This window comes from Anopheles funestus, chromosome X, assembly GCF_943734845.2.
Source record: "Anopheles funestus chromosome X, idAnoFuneDA-416_04, whole genome shotgun sequence".
In the NCBI taxonomy this organism is placed as follows: Eukaryota; Metazoa; Arthropoda; class Insecta; order Diptera; family Culicidae; genus Anopheles; species Anopheles funestus.
This window is the reverse complement of record NC_064597.1, coordinates 21,371,518-21,386,785: the sequence shown is the minus strand read 5'-3', so window position 1 is coordinate 21,386,785 and position 15,268 is coordinate 21,371,518. Positions and strand designations below refer to the sequence as shown.

At 41.4% G+C, this 15,268-nt stretch overlaps 1 protein-coding gene across 1 annotated transcript in view; it reads right to left on the bottom strand.

Moving 5' to 3' along the window:
* The window catches only part of LOC125768162 (uncharacterized), a 358,599-nt gene that overhangs the window by 34,752 nt on the left and 308,579 nt on the right, over positions 1-15,268 (bottom strand). The window lies entirely within an intron of this gene.

Genomic DNA, 15,268 nt, shown 5'->3' with positions numbered 1-15,268 from the left:
CCAGAAGCAAAGGCTAGTTGTCCTGACTCGAGTGATTTGGCAATCGCCGATTTCCGCAAGAGAAGTGCGATAGTTCCGCGACGCGAAAAGAAGCTAGCGCAAGAGCTTCAAGTTGACTATTCTTCGCGTAGTCAACTCTGTACGGCGGACCCCGTAGTCCGATTTGTTCCCGTCAGCAACAGTTACCGTTGTTCTCCGGAATCCGGTATGGATCGGCGATCAACACTATGTCGCAGCCTTCGTTCCGAGCAGTCGGCATCAGCATGTCCTGGGCCAGCTGGCTGTGATTAAGGTTCTGTTGAAGGACATTAATCATGACGAGGCCGGTTTTTTACCCCTTCTCCTACTTGGCGGCAGTTGCGCTGTCCGAACGAGTGCCCGATTGCTTCCGGGCCCTTGCAGACGAGACATTTCCGTTCCTTGGTGCACGGTCCTGAGTGCTTAGTCTCCGCACATCGATGACACTTGCTTGACCGATCCTTCCCACGGCAGTGAGTGGCAATGTGGCCAAACTCGTAGCACCGATAGCATTGGCGCTTCACCTCAACCTTCTTGAACCGCCAGCACTGGCTGAATCCGACAACATGCTGTTTTAGTAGCACGTCGTCCGTTACTGCCACCTCTGGGCATCCGAAAAATGCGACCAGCGTTCCGTAATTGGATTTAACGGTACTGATCTGGTCCGCGTAGATCGTAACTCCCAGCTGCTCCTTGTTGGTGCAGCTTGGTGGAATGTTTGTGCAGGTGAGGCGAGTTGTGGGGGTCCGTGGTCGGGCTTTCGCTTTGCCCTCCAGTGCTTCGGACACTTTCCGCCATATCTCAAGCGTCTCGTTGTGGCTGTTGCAGGACAATTCCAGAAGAATATTCCCCTGGAAAATCATCCTTACACGCTCCACTTTGTGTCGATCATCCCCCAGCTTTTCCTTGAGGATGCGCTTCATCTCGTCCTGTGTGGTGTTGTTTGTTGTTTCCAACTCCAACGCATCCGGGACGCGTTGCACGCGCTGCTTCGGTTGTTTTGGTGGCTGCTGATGCTCCGGTTGCTGCTGCTGCTGCTGCTGGTTCGCGTCAAGCGCCGCTGCTTCCTGCTTCCGCTGCTTCCTCCATGCCCGTCGCTTGGCCTGTTTGCTCAGAACTTTTTTTCCATTCGGGTGCCGGTTCTTGAGACTTGTCCTGGTCCTGTCTGTTGTCCGTAGTCTTGTTCTTGTTTTGTCTGCGTTTGCGTTTCTTTGTCTTTTTGGCTGTCTGTGTGTCTGTGTGTTTGTCTGTTATGTTGCTTGTCTCATCGTTAGAAAGGGTCAAGGGTGTGTCCGTGGTCGTGGGGATGTCTGTTTCAGAGTTTTGTGTGGTTTCGGTCTTTTTGTTTGTTTGTGCTTTGGTGTTTGTGTCTTTTGGTGTTTTTGTCATTTTGTTTGTGTGGGTCGGGGTTGTTTGTTTGGGTGTCTTGTGTGTTTGTTGGTTTGTCTGTTTGTATGGTGTCTTCGGTGTTGGATTGTTTGATATTTGGTTTATCTGTGTTTGTGCTTGTGTTTGTTCCTGTGTCCACTGTTTTACAGCGTTCAACTTAAGCAGAAGCTTATTGTTGGCATCCAAGATCAATTCCGTCATGTGCGTCAGCTCTTCCACCTCCTCTTTGGTCGGACCGTGATACAGCTGTTTTACGGGAAACTGGGGTGTAGGCTGGGCCTCCACGAGTGAAGACCTGGCCACTTCACCCACATTGCCCGTGGACTGCCGCTCAACCGGTGCCGCAATGAGAGATATTCCCTCTATCTTAATAGACTCCAAATCCGCTTCCATTCAGATCCCAAATCCTTCTGGACGTTTGTAAAACATCGTCGCAATTCCTCATCCCTTCCTCCTGTTATGTCTCTAGGGGATGTCTCTGCTGATAACAGTACCGACGTTTGTGCCCTATTTGCAGAGCATTTCTTCAGCAATTTCTCTCACCTAGCGAATGGCCAGCCTTCACGCTACACACCTAGCTTTCCCATCGCGCATCAGTCTGATCTTGTTGTGTCTGCGCTTATTGATGACGTCGCGGTTCTCAATGCGATTGTCAAGTTAAAATTATCCTTCTCCCCTGGACCTGATGGTATCCCTGCTGTAGTGTTAAGAAAATGTAGCACGTTGTTTGTCCCTTTACTTGAAAAATTATTCCGTCTTTCCCTTCGTTCGTCTACATTCCCCTCGGAAACAAGCCTGGCTTGTCCCTATCCTAAAAAAGGGAAATGCGTCTGTTGTTTCAAATTACCGCGGTGTTGCATTGTTATGTGCAATTGCTAAAGTGTTTGAATCTGTCATACATCAATGTATCCTTAGCTTTTCCCGTAGATTAATTATCCCTCAGTAGCATGGTTTTGTCCCGCATCGTTCTACCTCTTCCAACTTCATGTGCTTTCTGTCGTTTGTCACGTCCCACCTTGAACTGGCTCCTCAAGTGGACACTATTTACACGGATTTTAAATCCGCATTTGACCGTGTTCCGCATGCGTCACTGATTAAGAAACTGTACAGTCTTGGAATCAATGATACAATTGTTTCATGAGTACAGTCCTTTCTCTGTGATCATGTATACCGTGTCAAATTAAAATCTACCTTTTCTGAGTCTTTCTGTTCTGGGGCTGGGGTACCCCAAGGTAGTGTGTTGAGCCCATTACTGTTTGTACTGTTTATGAACGACGTGATCTCCGTTCTTCCCCATTATTCGTTTCTATGTTATACCGACGATTTGAAAAATGTTTTCCCGATCTCGTCGGCAGTAGATTGTGCTTCGCTTCAAACCATGCTGGACCGTTTTTTCTCTTGGTGTACACATAATTTTCTGTCCCTTTGTCCTGATAAGTGTAAAATTATCTCCTTCTCCCGTTCCCGCCCTCCTTTAATATACTCGTATGTCCTCGATCAGGTCCAGGTCTCCCGTGTCGGTGTAATCAAGAACTTGGGTGATAGGCTTGACTCTAGTCTCACCATGAGACCTCATATCGATTCCGTGGTGTGCAGGGCTTGGAGAACGCTCGGCATCATAAAGCGCATTGCTCGAGATTTTTCTGATCCGTTGTGTCTGAAGGCACTGTACTGCTCGCTGGTTAGGTCGTTGCTGGAGTATTGCTCTGTAATATGGGCCCCGACTGCTCGGATTTATATTGAGCGCATTGAACGGGTGCAGAGATCCTTCACCTGGTTTGCAGTTCGCAAATTTCTGGGTAGTTCCTCTGCTGCCCTGCCCAATTATGAGTCCAGATGTCGGCTGCTCGGCATCGACTCCCTCGAGAACCGCCGCTATCAGGCCCAAACCTTATTTGTTGCTTCCCTCTTGCTCGATTGCACTGATTCTCCAATGTTGCTTTCCTCGATCCCCCTCTATGTTCCGAACCGCTCCCTCCGTATTCGTCCTCCCTTAATTATCCCCAGACGTCGCACTGCAGCAGGTCGTTCTGACCCATTGTTGCTTGCTCTGCGATCGTTTAACTCCTCTTCCCACTTGTTTGATTTCCACGTCCCTTTATCCTCCTTTCGTAATCGTCTTAGATTTCCCTTTTGACCTCCTCATCTTACTCAATGAGCTTCGGTTATTTTCATGAACTTCCTTTGTCTGAGTTTTAGTTATAGTTTAGATTTTAAGCATATATTATGATTTAAGAAGTATTCTATGTGTAGCCTTACGGCAGACATATCATAATAATAAATTGAAATTGAAATTTCAAGAATGCGCTCTAGAGCTCGTAACTCAAACTTACATAACATAACTCAAACTTACAAACATAATTCGTTGTGGCATGCATGGACATCCAAAAGGAGGCCATGATCATCAGCAGATGTTTTAGCCGAAGAAGGGGTTGATTCATTTAGTGCCAGCGTAGCTGACTGCGTTCCTTTGGGAAACACATAATTAAGTGCGGTTACTCACATTCCAGCAATTCCAGTGGAAAGGCTTTCCACAGCAGTAGTGAAGATAAAGGGGCTTGGAGGAGGCTTTAAATTAGCAACAGCTATGCTCGATAGTGGATCGCAACTAAATATCATTTCGAATAGGCTCTCTCGTGATTTAGGACTGCATCTTCGTCCAAGTAACGTGAAGCTGATAGGAATCGGTAGATGTAAAGTCAAAAGTAACATGGCAGAGCTACACTCACAAAACACCAATTATGCCAAAACTATGCAATTTGTTGTGATGGATAACATAAATAGTGCTGTACTTCTGGTAGAACAAGCTTACCTGAATTATCTACCCAGTGGTTTCTTTTTGGCAGATGCGGGTTTAGAGGACTCAGGAGACGTTGATGTGCTGTTAGGTGCGGAATCTTTCTACGAATTTCTTCAGATAGATGGGCCCAAAACAGTTAAAGACAGAGAAAGTAACACTTTGTTTGTGAATACTGTCTTTGGTTGGATAGCGATTGGCCAGCGACTAGATATAGACACCAGCATTGTGTTCGCAGCTAAGTCTAGAGGAGCAAATCTAAAAATTTTAGAGAATAGAAGAGATTCTACCAGAGGTAGCTCTTACCCAAGAAGAAAAAGATTGCTGAGCTTCAAATGAGCTCGTTCAGGTGTTCCCCCACTCTCTATTGTTGGAAATCGGATATCGGTCGACTGTAATGACCATAAATTTAGTAGAATTTATTGAAATAAAGTTCGACAGAAAAGAATTAAAAAGGTGGTGCATGTGAAAAACGGCGCCCGTCCACACGGCAGGACCGGGTTCAAATCCCATCCGGACCGTCCCCCCGTAGCATGGACTGACTATCCTGCTACGTGGTAAAATAAGTCTTGATACGGCCAGGCTGTTCTAACCGAGCAAAAAAAAGAAAATAATTAATTTAATTTTATACAATTAAATTGAAAAAAAAAATAATTTAAAATATTTTTATTTAATTTTGTTTATTTTCAGTTCTCTCCCAGCATCCGATCGGATCGGACGTGTTTCTTTCTTAGTCCGTCACAGTTTTATCTGAGAGAGAGAGAGAGAGAAAAAAAAAGGAAACAAGATTCTAGCGAATCTCCGAAAGAGACGAGTTGCTCGGCACCTCGATATGGGCCGATGCAAAAAACGTGTGCCTCGTAGAGGTAGCCCAGCAATGTCACTGACACATACCCAAAGTATGGATCAGTGCGTTAATACAAGTAGTGCACCAACAGTGTCGGTGAACGCATACGATCTTCTTAGTGAAGAGGCTCCGTCGGCAGGTCAACCACCTCAACAACGACAAACAAACAAAAATAAACCACGAGTATCGCCAATCGTAGTAACTGGAACATCTGTGGGCAATGTCCACCGTTTAATAGTGTCGTCTGGTGTGATACATTACACCACAAACACGACAACAAAAGGCATCACTGTTCACGTGACCACCACGACAGACTTCAAAACCGTGTTAGAAATTTTCAAACAACATAAAATAAATTTCTTCACGCACCAGCTGCCAGAAGAACGAACAACGAAAATATTGATTTTTGGTCTTCCAGAGATGTCCGTGGAAGAAATCATTCCGGCACTTGAAGAGTGCAAAATATGCCCCACCAGCGTGAAAAAAATACAAATCCGCAAAAAAGATACGATGACCAAGCAATGTACTTGCTACATTTCTCCCGAGGATCGATCACACTTGGCGAACTTAAACAAGTCCGCTTTGTAAACCACCACAGAGTGTACTTTGAGTACTACTCACACACACACGGCCCAATCCAGTGCAGAAATTGTCAACAATACGGTCACGGAGAAGCAAATAGCTTTCGCACACCTGTGTGTGTGAAATGTGCAGAGCCGCATGCATCAAACACGTGCCCGCTCATCAAAGCTACAACTAATCCAGATGGCGAAATAGCCCAGGCTGAATTGCGATGTGCAAATTGTGGGGATCACCACACATCCAACTTCCACGGGTATCCTGCTCGTAAAGTCACCAAACCCTCACCAAGACCGACAAAACGACCGACCTTCCAGCTAGACCGTGAACATTTCCCCTCACTAACAAAGATAACTCCCGACAGCTTCCCAGCCTTATCTATGGCAAGCCTCTCACGCAATAACGCACCCAGCACCAACACAATGAACTACGCAAAACAACTTCGCTCACATCATCGGGAAACGAGCGGAAACGACATCGACCTGAGCGAAATCGGTGAAATCGTCGAAGACGTGTTCAATCATCTGACTAAATGTAAGTCTAAAAAAGATCTCATATCCGTGATCGTGCAGATCACAGCCAAACACTGTACTCAGAAATGCTCTTCACGGGTAAATTAAAAATATTATACTGGAATGCCAACGGCATCACTACGAAAAGCACTGAATTTTTTAATTATCTCTTAACTGAAGACTATAAAGTAGCTGCGATTTGCGAAACATTGTTAAAACCACAAATACGTTTTACACATCCAGAATTTTCCATATACAGACTAGATAGGTTAAGCGGCAGCAAAGGTGGCGTAGCACTAGCCATTTCTAAAGAAATATGTCATAAAATACTACCACTACCCCAACTGAAAATAATAGAAGCAATAGGAATATCCATATCAACATCCCTTGGTAATTTAAACATCATACCTATCTATCATCCTGCTTCTAACACTGACAGCAATAGTTTTAAGAAAGATATGGCTCTATGTAATATTCGAGATAGTTTTATTATCTGCGGCGACTTTAACTCCCGTCATCAATTGTGGAACTGTGCTAGATCAAACCAGATGGGAAAAACCCTCTTTGACACTGCCCAAAGAGGAAATTTTTCAATATTTCATCCGGATTGTCATACATTCTACCCTAGTGATTCGAATCGTTCCCCGTCTACTCTAGACTTGGCCTTATCGAACAACCTTCACGACATTACCTGTTTAAATACGATCACAAATTTTGACTCTGACCATCTCCCTGTCTGTTTTGAAGTGAAGACAACAAACATACAAAATCGTCTTAAACAAAAGGTGCCTAATTACACTAGTGCTAACTGATCTCAGTTTAATAGTTTAATCGATAGCAAAATCAATGTAGTAGATCTTAATTTGAATGATATAACTGACACTACCCAAATTGACACTACGATTAACCATTTCACCCAAACAATCAACGAAGCGCATACTCGATCTATTCCCTTTACAATACCAGATAATTATAAAAATATTGTGCCTCAATCCACTCTCTCAAAAATTAAATGCGGAAATGTACTGCGAAAGCGTTGGCAAAGAGATAGGAGGAACAATTCCCTTAAGAATTCTTATATTACACTTGCAAATGAAATCAAAAGGGAAATTAAAAAGATAAGGAATCAAGCCTGGTCGATAAATTTAGAAAAGATGAATAATGATCGTAGTAACAAAAGAATTTGGAAGTTTGTAAAAATAATGAAGCCTAATGCCACAGTTAGTCTCCCTCTATCTATCGACAGTGTTCCATTATTAACTGACAAAGACAAATGTGAGGCACTAAAAAATAAATTCGAGAAGGCAAACAGGATATCTATCAACCATATCAGTAGCCTAGATAGCCATGTTAATCAAACAGTCCAAAAATTCTTAAATTATCACAATAATCACATTAATTGCGTAACACCGCTTTTCACTAAACCCAAACAAATCCAATCGATACTGCATAAACTAAAGGCAAAAAAATCCACTGGGCCTGACCTAATCAACAACCGCTCACTAAAACACCTCTCAAAGAAGGCAATAATATACCTCACCTTCATCTTCAACTCTTGTTACAAGCTAAATAATTTCCCAACGATATGGAAACAAGCTAAGGTAATTCTAATCGCCAAACCAAACAAAGACCAACATAACCCATGTAACTACCGCCCAATCAGTTTACTGAGTTGCCTGGGTAAAGTATTTGAAAAGCTGATAGGAAAACTGTTATCCAAACATCTTTCCAATCACGAGATTATACCACCTTTTCAGTATGGTTTTCGTCAAGGCATATCAACTACGGACCAACTCAACAGGTTGTCAAATACTATAAAAAAACAACGTCGCCTAAAAAAATCTACCGGATTAGTCCTGCTTGACCTAGAGAAAGCCTTCGACACTGTGTGGCATCACGGTCTTATTTTCAAACTCATCTGCTCTAACTTCCATCCAAAAGATATCTTATTAATTCATTCCTTCCTATCAAATCGTAGTTGTCAAATTCATTTAAAATCTACCAAATCTGACCCTTATGTTCTCCCCGCCGGCTTACCCCAAGGAAGCGTTTTGTCTCCAGCTCTATTCAACATCTTCACATCCGACATTCCTAAATCAAAGTCAACTAAATATTTTCCTATTGCAAAAAGTGGAAGCTGAAAATAAACGATGATAAAACCGAGGCTATGTTTTTTACACGCTGTACCAGTTCTACTAGAAAGCCAAACCGATGTATAAAGATAAACCACTCGAATATTGCATGGAAAAATAATATTAAATACCTAGGAGTTACCTTTCACACAAGACTAACATTCAAAGATCATTTGGACAAAAAAATAATCAGTGGTGAAAAAGCTATCAAGTCCCTTTATTGTTTTATAAATAGAAACACCAAATTGAACTTAAAAAATCAACTGCTACTCTATAAAACTATAATAAGACCAATTATACTTGTTGACAATATGTCAAGCGCTCATGTCCAGCGACGGACCAGGGTGGGACCCGAGCGGTTTTGACAGCGCAGAACACCAGTAGAAAAAGAACAGCGAACGGGAACGGAGCTAAGGAAAAAGCACTAAAAAATTTATCATCATTCACACTTTGACATAGACACGGAAATTGAATAAAAGAAAGTGTAGAATATCATGATTAAGTTTTTGCATTAAAATCCTTTAGAAATCAGTTAACGCGTAAATTGTTAACAATACTCTATGCCTGCCCGATCTGGGCCAAATGTGCGAAAACCCACATCAAGAGATTACAAATAACACAAAACAAGTGCCTTAAACGAATTTTGAATCTACCATCTAATGGCACAGTACAATTGATATCCATAGGAAATCTAATATACAATATTTATCGGAATATATTAAAACACTAAGCAATAAATATACAGCGAAATGCCTCACTCGCAATAATAGTAGATAAAATCATTCATATTTACATGAATTCTAGTACACATATAAGTTCTAGGTAGGATTGAATAGGTTAATTTAAGTAAGGTCTAAATTTTAAGGAAAAAAAAGTACCAGGGTTTTTGTTATTTTTCCCACCGGTGTAACAATTCGTCATAACAAAAAAAGTCTGATACACTCTCCCAAAATGCCGTCGTGCAATCCAGCTAGAGTAATATTGTGTTAAGGTCTCAATTGTTCGAATACCAGTACCAATGTAATAATCAAATGTCACGTCACATGTAAATGAATTATCAATAAAATAACAACTAACTAACTAACTAACTAATTGAACTTTATTTCATTTCATTTAAAATCATGCACCGCAATAACGCGCGCGCAAAAAAACCCGCACGCATGCTGTTACGAATGCAAACAGTCCGACCGAGATGGATACAAAACATCTCAGAGCTTGTGCTGTTTCTCCATAGAGGGCAGTAATCTCGCCTAGAGGATCCCAAAGGAGCCCGAAACAGGGTTGGAGTGATGACCGGCGAGATGGGTTGACGACCGGCGCTAGCGAGGATAAAAGTGTGCGTCGAAGCTGTTAGGATTACCAATTTAATATACCTTATTTGTTATACGCGATCACCTCATATGTATATATATCTTGAATTATAATAAACAGTCAGTTGAGTTCCAATAGCCGTTGTGTACGGACGTTTTTATTGTTATCTCTACTCAATAGGTTATGGGCCCAGTCCCGCCTGAACCAGTGCTGTGAAAACTGAAACCGGCTTCTTCTGTGACCCCGTGCCTACATGCTTAGCAATTGTCGCGTTTGCGAACGCGACAATCGTAGCACAGTTTTCCCAAAAAATTTTGCGACTTTCGGCGCGACTTCAAGGTTGTTTAAGTTTTCTCGTGCAAGGTTTGTTTATGTTTTCAATCTGGCCGGTAGCGGGAAATTAATTTCGAATTTAATTAAATTAATTTAAACAGAGAAAATTATAATAAATAGTAAATTTATTGTTTTGATGAAGTTGATGAGAAAGGCAAGTTTTTTAAGCCCAGTGACGGTGTTTCAAAACAATGGACCATCAAGAAAGCTCGTGGCAGGATGCTGCTGACTCCTGTGATACAAATAACGGCTGTTGCTAACAGTACCGCAGATTTGTCCGCTTTGTTTTCTTGTGTGTTTAATGCTGGAAAATCTTGTTATATTTTTTTCCGGTAGCCAAAAAGAATTGTAACAAGATAAATAGGTAAACGAAGATGTGTTTGCCCACCGCGTCATACACCGGGCAAAATAGAATTGGGATCGGCAGCTTCGAGTAGCATAACGTTAAAAATCTTCGAATACGGGTAATCAAACGTGTATGGCTTTTTTCTCATTTCATGACCGTCACCGTACCCTCAATATACAGGTATTCATAACCACGATTCCAACACAGCTTCCAAACTACCATCAATATACAGGTATTCATAACCACGATTCATAACACAGCTTAAAAAAGGGATCGAACACTGTGCTGTGGACTATTTTTTAACTCTATTTTTTTTACTCTAATATTTTTTCTAATTTATTAAGGTAATTAATTATTAATTAATTATTAATCAATTTATCTTGTTCAAGCAAGTTCAACATACAAGCAATAAATTCATAAACAATGCAGCCATGCATTTGTCCACGATATGGGATTTTTGTTTTGAATTAACAGCGATTCTTCTGTTTTAAAAATAATATTGACATTCACAATAATTATATACAAATTCTGCGTACTTTTAAAAAATAAATAGCACTCGATTTGTTAATTTAATTTACAATATTAATAACACTCAAAATATTTAATTTTTTAATTTGTATTAGTTTACCTTGGTATTGCCATGTTTACCTTGTTATTACAGAAAACTGTCATGGCGTCAAGTCGCGCTTCGAATCGCGATTTTTCGCTGAAAATACACGTATAGCGACTTTCCACAATTTTTTTTATATGGAGTTTTGCAAAATTTTTCTGATTCGCGTTCGCAAACGCGACAATTGCTAAGCGTTTAGAACCGGGGTGAAGTGTTATTGAACGGACAGTACAGTGAAAACTGGTGTGACAATGGAGGAAGGAAAAATAGTGTTGTTACCACTTATGGATGGTACAAATTTCACCTCCTGGAAATATAGAATGCAAATTCTATTAGAAGAAAAAGGACTTGCTGATTGCATCCAGAAGGAACGCAAAGAAGGTGAAGAGCTCAGCAAAAATGATAGAAAGTGTAAATCATTGCTGATTTCACGTATTGCGGATTCGCAACTCGAATACGTTCGAGATAAGGAAACTCCGAAAGAAATGTGGGAAACGATGCAGAGCATATACGAAAGAAAGAGTTTATCGCCAAAAATGTATTTGAAGAAAAAGTTGCTTGCGCTGAAACACCAAAGTGGCTGGCTTCAGGAGCATTTCCTCGAATTTGATAAATTGGTGCGCGAATACAAAGCAACTGGTGATAAAATGGAGGATGATGACATGATTTTCCATCTTCTTCTGACTTTAAATTCTTCTTATGCAACGCTCGTAACAGCTTTGGAAACAATGCCGGAGAATAGCTTAACAATCGATTTAGCTAAGAGTCGACTTTTGGATGAAGAGACAAAACAGAAAAACAGTTCGGTGAATAATTCGAATTCGGAACCGGCAGCATTTTCGAGTTGAAAAGGGTGGCAGCGAAAACCTCAGCAACAAAAAAGAACAATAACGTGTTTCTCGTGTAAAAAGGACGGCCACAAGGCGAACGAATGTCCTGAAAAGAACAAGACACCATGAAGGAAATTTACAAAGAAATCGAGTGCATACCTTGGTGACGATGACAATGTGCGCGGTGCGTGTTATATCAACAACGAAACATTTCCAATGGATTCTAGCGAATCGTGGATTGTTGATTCTGACTCATCGGAGCACATTTCGAACAATAAGGATTTATTTTGTGATCTAAGGAAATTAAGTAAACCGATTAAAATTTCTGTCGCAAAAGAAAATCAGTTTATTACGGAACGGCATGAAGGTGATATAGTTTTTCAACGTGTGGGTAGTGATAAAATTCCAGTTACACTTAAAAATGTTTTGTACGTGCCAGAAGCTCCTACAAATTTATTATCCATACGGAAGATAACAAAAGGTGATTACAAAGTAATTTTTGAAAACGATTTTGTCAAAGTGTTAAACAAACGCGGTAAAATATTAGTGAAAGGAGAGTTGTGCGGAAAATTGTATTGGTTGAATTTCAACCATGCGAACACACAAGAGGCGTATTATTCTTGCGGACAGATACCACGAAACTTGGAATTATGGCATTATCGTTATGGCCATCTGAGTGCCAAAAACTTGGGAAAACTAATCAAAAATAATATGGTTCGTGGTTTGGAAGTGTCAGACAAAAGAAGCCTCGAGAACAATGACATGTTGTGTGAAGCTTGTAACAATGGAAAGCAAACTCGGAAACCTTTTCATGCGCGTGAAGAAAAACTATCGAAACGTGTGCTCGAATTAATACATACAGATGTATGTGGACCTAACAGCCCAGTGGACAATAGTGGTGCAAATTATTTTGTAACCTTTGTTGACGATTGGAGCCGCTTTACAATGGTTTATCTTATGCAAAATAAAAGTGAAGTGAGCAAATATTTTCAAAAATACGAAGCCATTGTAAGTGCCAAGTTTGGAAAAAGAATATCTAGAATCCGATGTGATAACGGCGACGAATATAAAAGCAAAAACTTCATGAATTTTTGTGCTGCGAAAGGGATTCAACTAGAGTGGACAATACCCTACACTCCAGAGCAAAATGGAGTTAGCGAACGTATGAACCGAACATTAGTAGAAAAAGCTCGTTCAATGCTTTATGACAGTAAGATCGGGAAAGAATTTTGGGGACCCGCTGTGGAGACAGCAGCATATCTCACAAATCGTAGCCCTTGTAGTGCGATTGATAACGAAAAGACCCCGTACGAAATGTGGGAAGGCGTTAAACCTGACGTCCACAACTTGCGTGTTTTCGGCTCTACGGTACATCTGCACATCCCGAAAGAATGCCGGAAGAAATTAGACGACAAATCGTGGAAAGGAATTTTCATCGGTTATAATCACAGTGGCTATCGTATATGGAACCCGAAGCAGAAGCAAATCGTCGTGGAAAGAGATGTCGTTTTTGAAGAGAACCTGAGAGCAACACAATTGAAGGTGACATCAAATTCCGTAAATAATTCACCAGTCATTATTTTTCAGGATGTCTCTGACGACGAAGAGAATGAAAATGATGAATTGAATGAACAAATCGATGAAACTGGTGAGACATCTGATACAGGAGTTGTAGATGAGAGTTTTCGGTCATGAAACGAAGAAGTAGTAAATGATAGACCTGGCGATCGTGTCACCGAAGCGTCGATCTAATCTGGATCGCAAGCCACCCGGATGGCATGAATCTTATGACATGAATTATGTTGGATATGCGTTAAATGCGATGACATTCGTTAGCGATTTACCGAAATCTTTGGAAGAAGCTAAGAATAGGTCCGACTGGCATAAATGGAAGATAGCAGTTCAGGATGAGATAAACTCGCTCGAAAGGAATAAAACGTGGTCATTGGTAAAATTGCCAAAAGGCAGAAAAACGATATCATGTAAATGGATTTTCAAAATCACGAGAGAAAATGAGCAAGATGTTAGCTATAAAGCACGTTTGGTGGTTCGTGGTTTTTCCCAAAGACAGGGCTTTGATTATTTTGATACCTATTCCCCAGTCGCTAAGTTAGATACAATCAGAACGGTTTTTGCTATAGCAAACTGTAACAAATGGCACATTCATCAAATGGATGTATGTACAGCGTTTCTGAATGGTGAAATAAGCGAGGAAATTATTATGGATCAACCAGAAGGCTTCAGATCAGGAAGAGATCTAGTCTGTCGTTTAAACAAATCACTATATGGATTGAAACTAGCCTCTAGGACGTGGAATAAGAAATTCGACGAATTCGTTAAAAGTTTGAATTTCTTGCCAAGCGACAATGATCCTTGCCTGTATATAGGAGGGAATGGTAGACAGAGAATCATTATGATTTTATATGTCGATGATTTACTCATTGTCGGAGAGCATCTCCCACTTGGCAGAAATCGCATGAGAGGGGGGAAATTTCTTCATTCTCGCTACCCCTGACCCTCACTTTCGAGCGATCGTACGACAAACTCTCACTCCACCACCCTACCTCACTCACACACGCTCCTATATTCTATGTAAACCCTCACCGCAACCTGCGTCACCAACCCACCCCACACCTGAATGGTCCCATACTCGAAGTGTTAGACAATTTTGGTTCCACACTTTGAAGCCTGTTGAGGAGTGTGGCACTATATTGTTTTTCGCTGTCTCCTTTCTTTCACTACAAAATTGCTTTTGCCCTGTCTTTGGCGTATTCATATGAGTTTGGCCTTTGCTGGAGGCGGAGGTGTGTGCGCAAGCGTTATCGTGTTTTGTGAAGTGATTCTTTGCTCCGGTAAGTAATGTGAAAACTAGTGAATGTGATTAGGGAATTAATTCTATTCCTTGTGTTTTGTGCGTAGTGAATCCCATCAAGTCGATCAGCTGATGGAAAGAGTTTGGCCGTGAAGCGGAAAGGGTGAAGCCGGAGTTAAACCGCAGGATGGCAGGACAAATCACATCGAGAGAGAGTGCTGAATATTCGACGTCTTGAGAGGTACGCATTTTAACACTCGAAATGAGTCAAAGAAAAAAAACAAAGTGTAAAGATTTCTCATGTCTCTCCGTTTTTTTTTCTTCTATATATTTACAGAAACCTCTGCCGAACATAGGAACCCCATCCCACCGTCCGCTTCGCAGAACGCCGGCAGTTTTTTTTACCTGTTCGTCGCATGATGAGCGTATGTGCAATAAAAAAAGGGATCCTATGTATTTCCTGGTAATTATTTCGTTTACGGTCGTGGTGTGTTCGGGACGAGGGTGTCCCGAATGCAGCAATAGGAAAGAAAGGGAAAGCGAGAAAGAAAAAAAGCGAAGGAAAGAACGGGACACACTGAAGCTTATTAGGCTACCAACGCTTATTATAAATGAGCCTGCAAGCTTGCAGGCTATATACAAGCGTACATACGGCATACGCCCCGCCCCCTATACCCGATTCCCTCACCCCCGCGAACGATCCCACTTGGCAAAAGTCGTACGACATTGAGGCTTATTAGCCGGCTTATTAA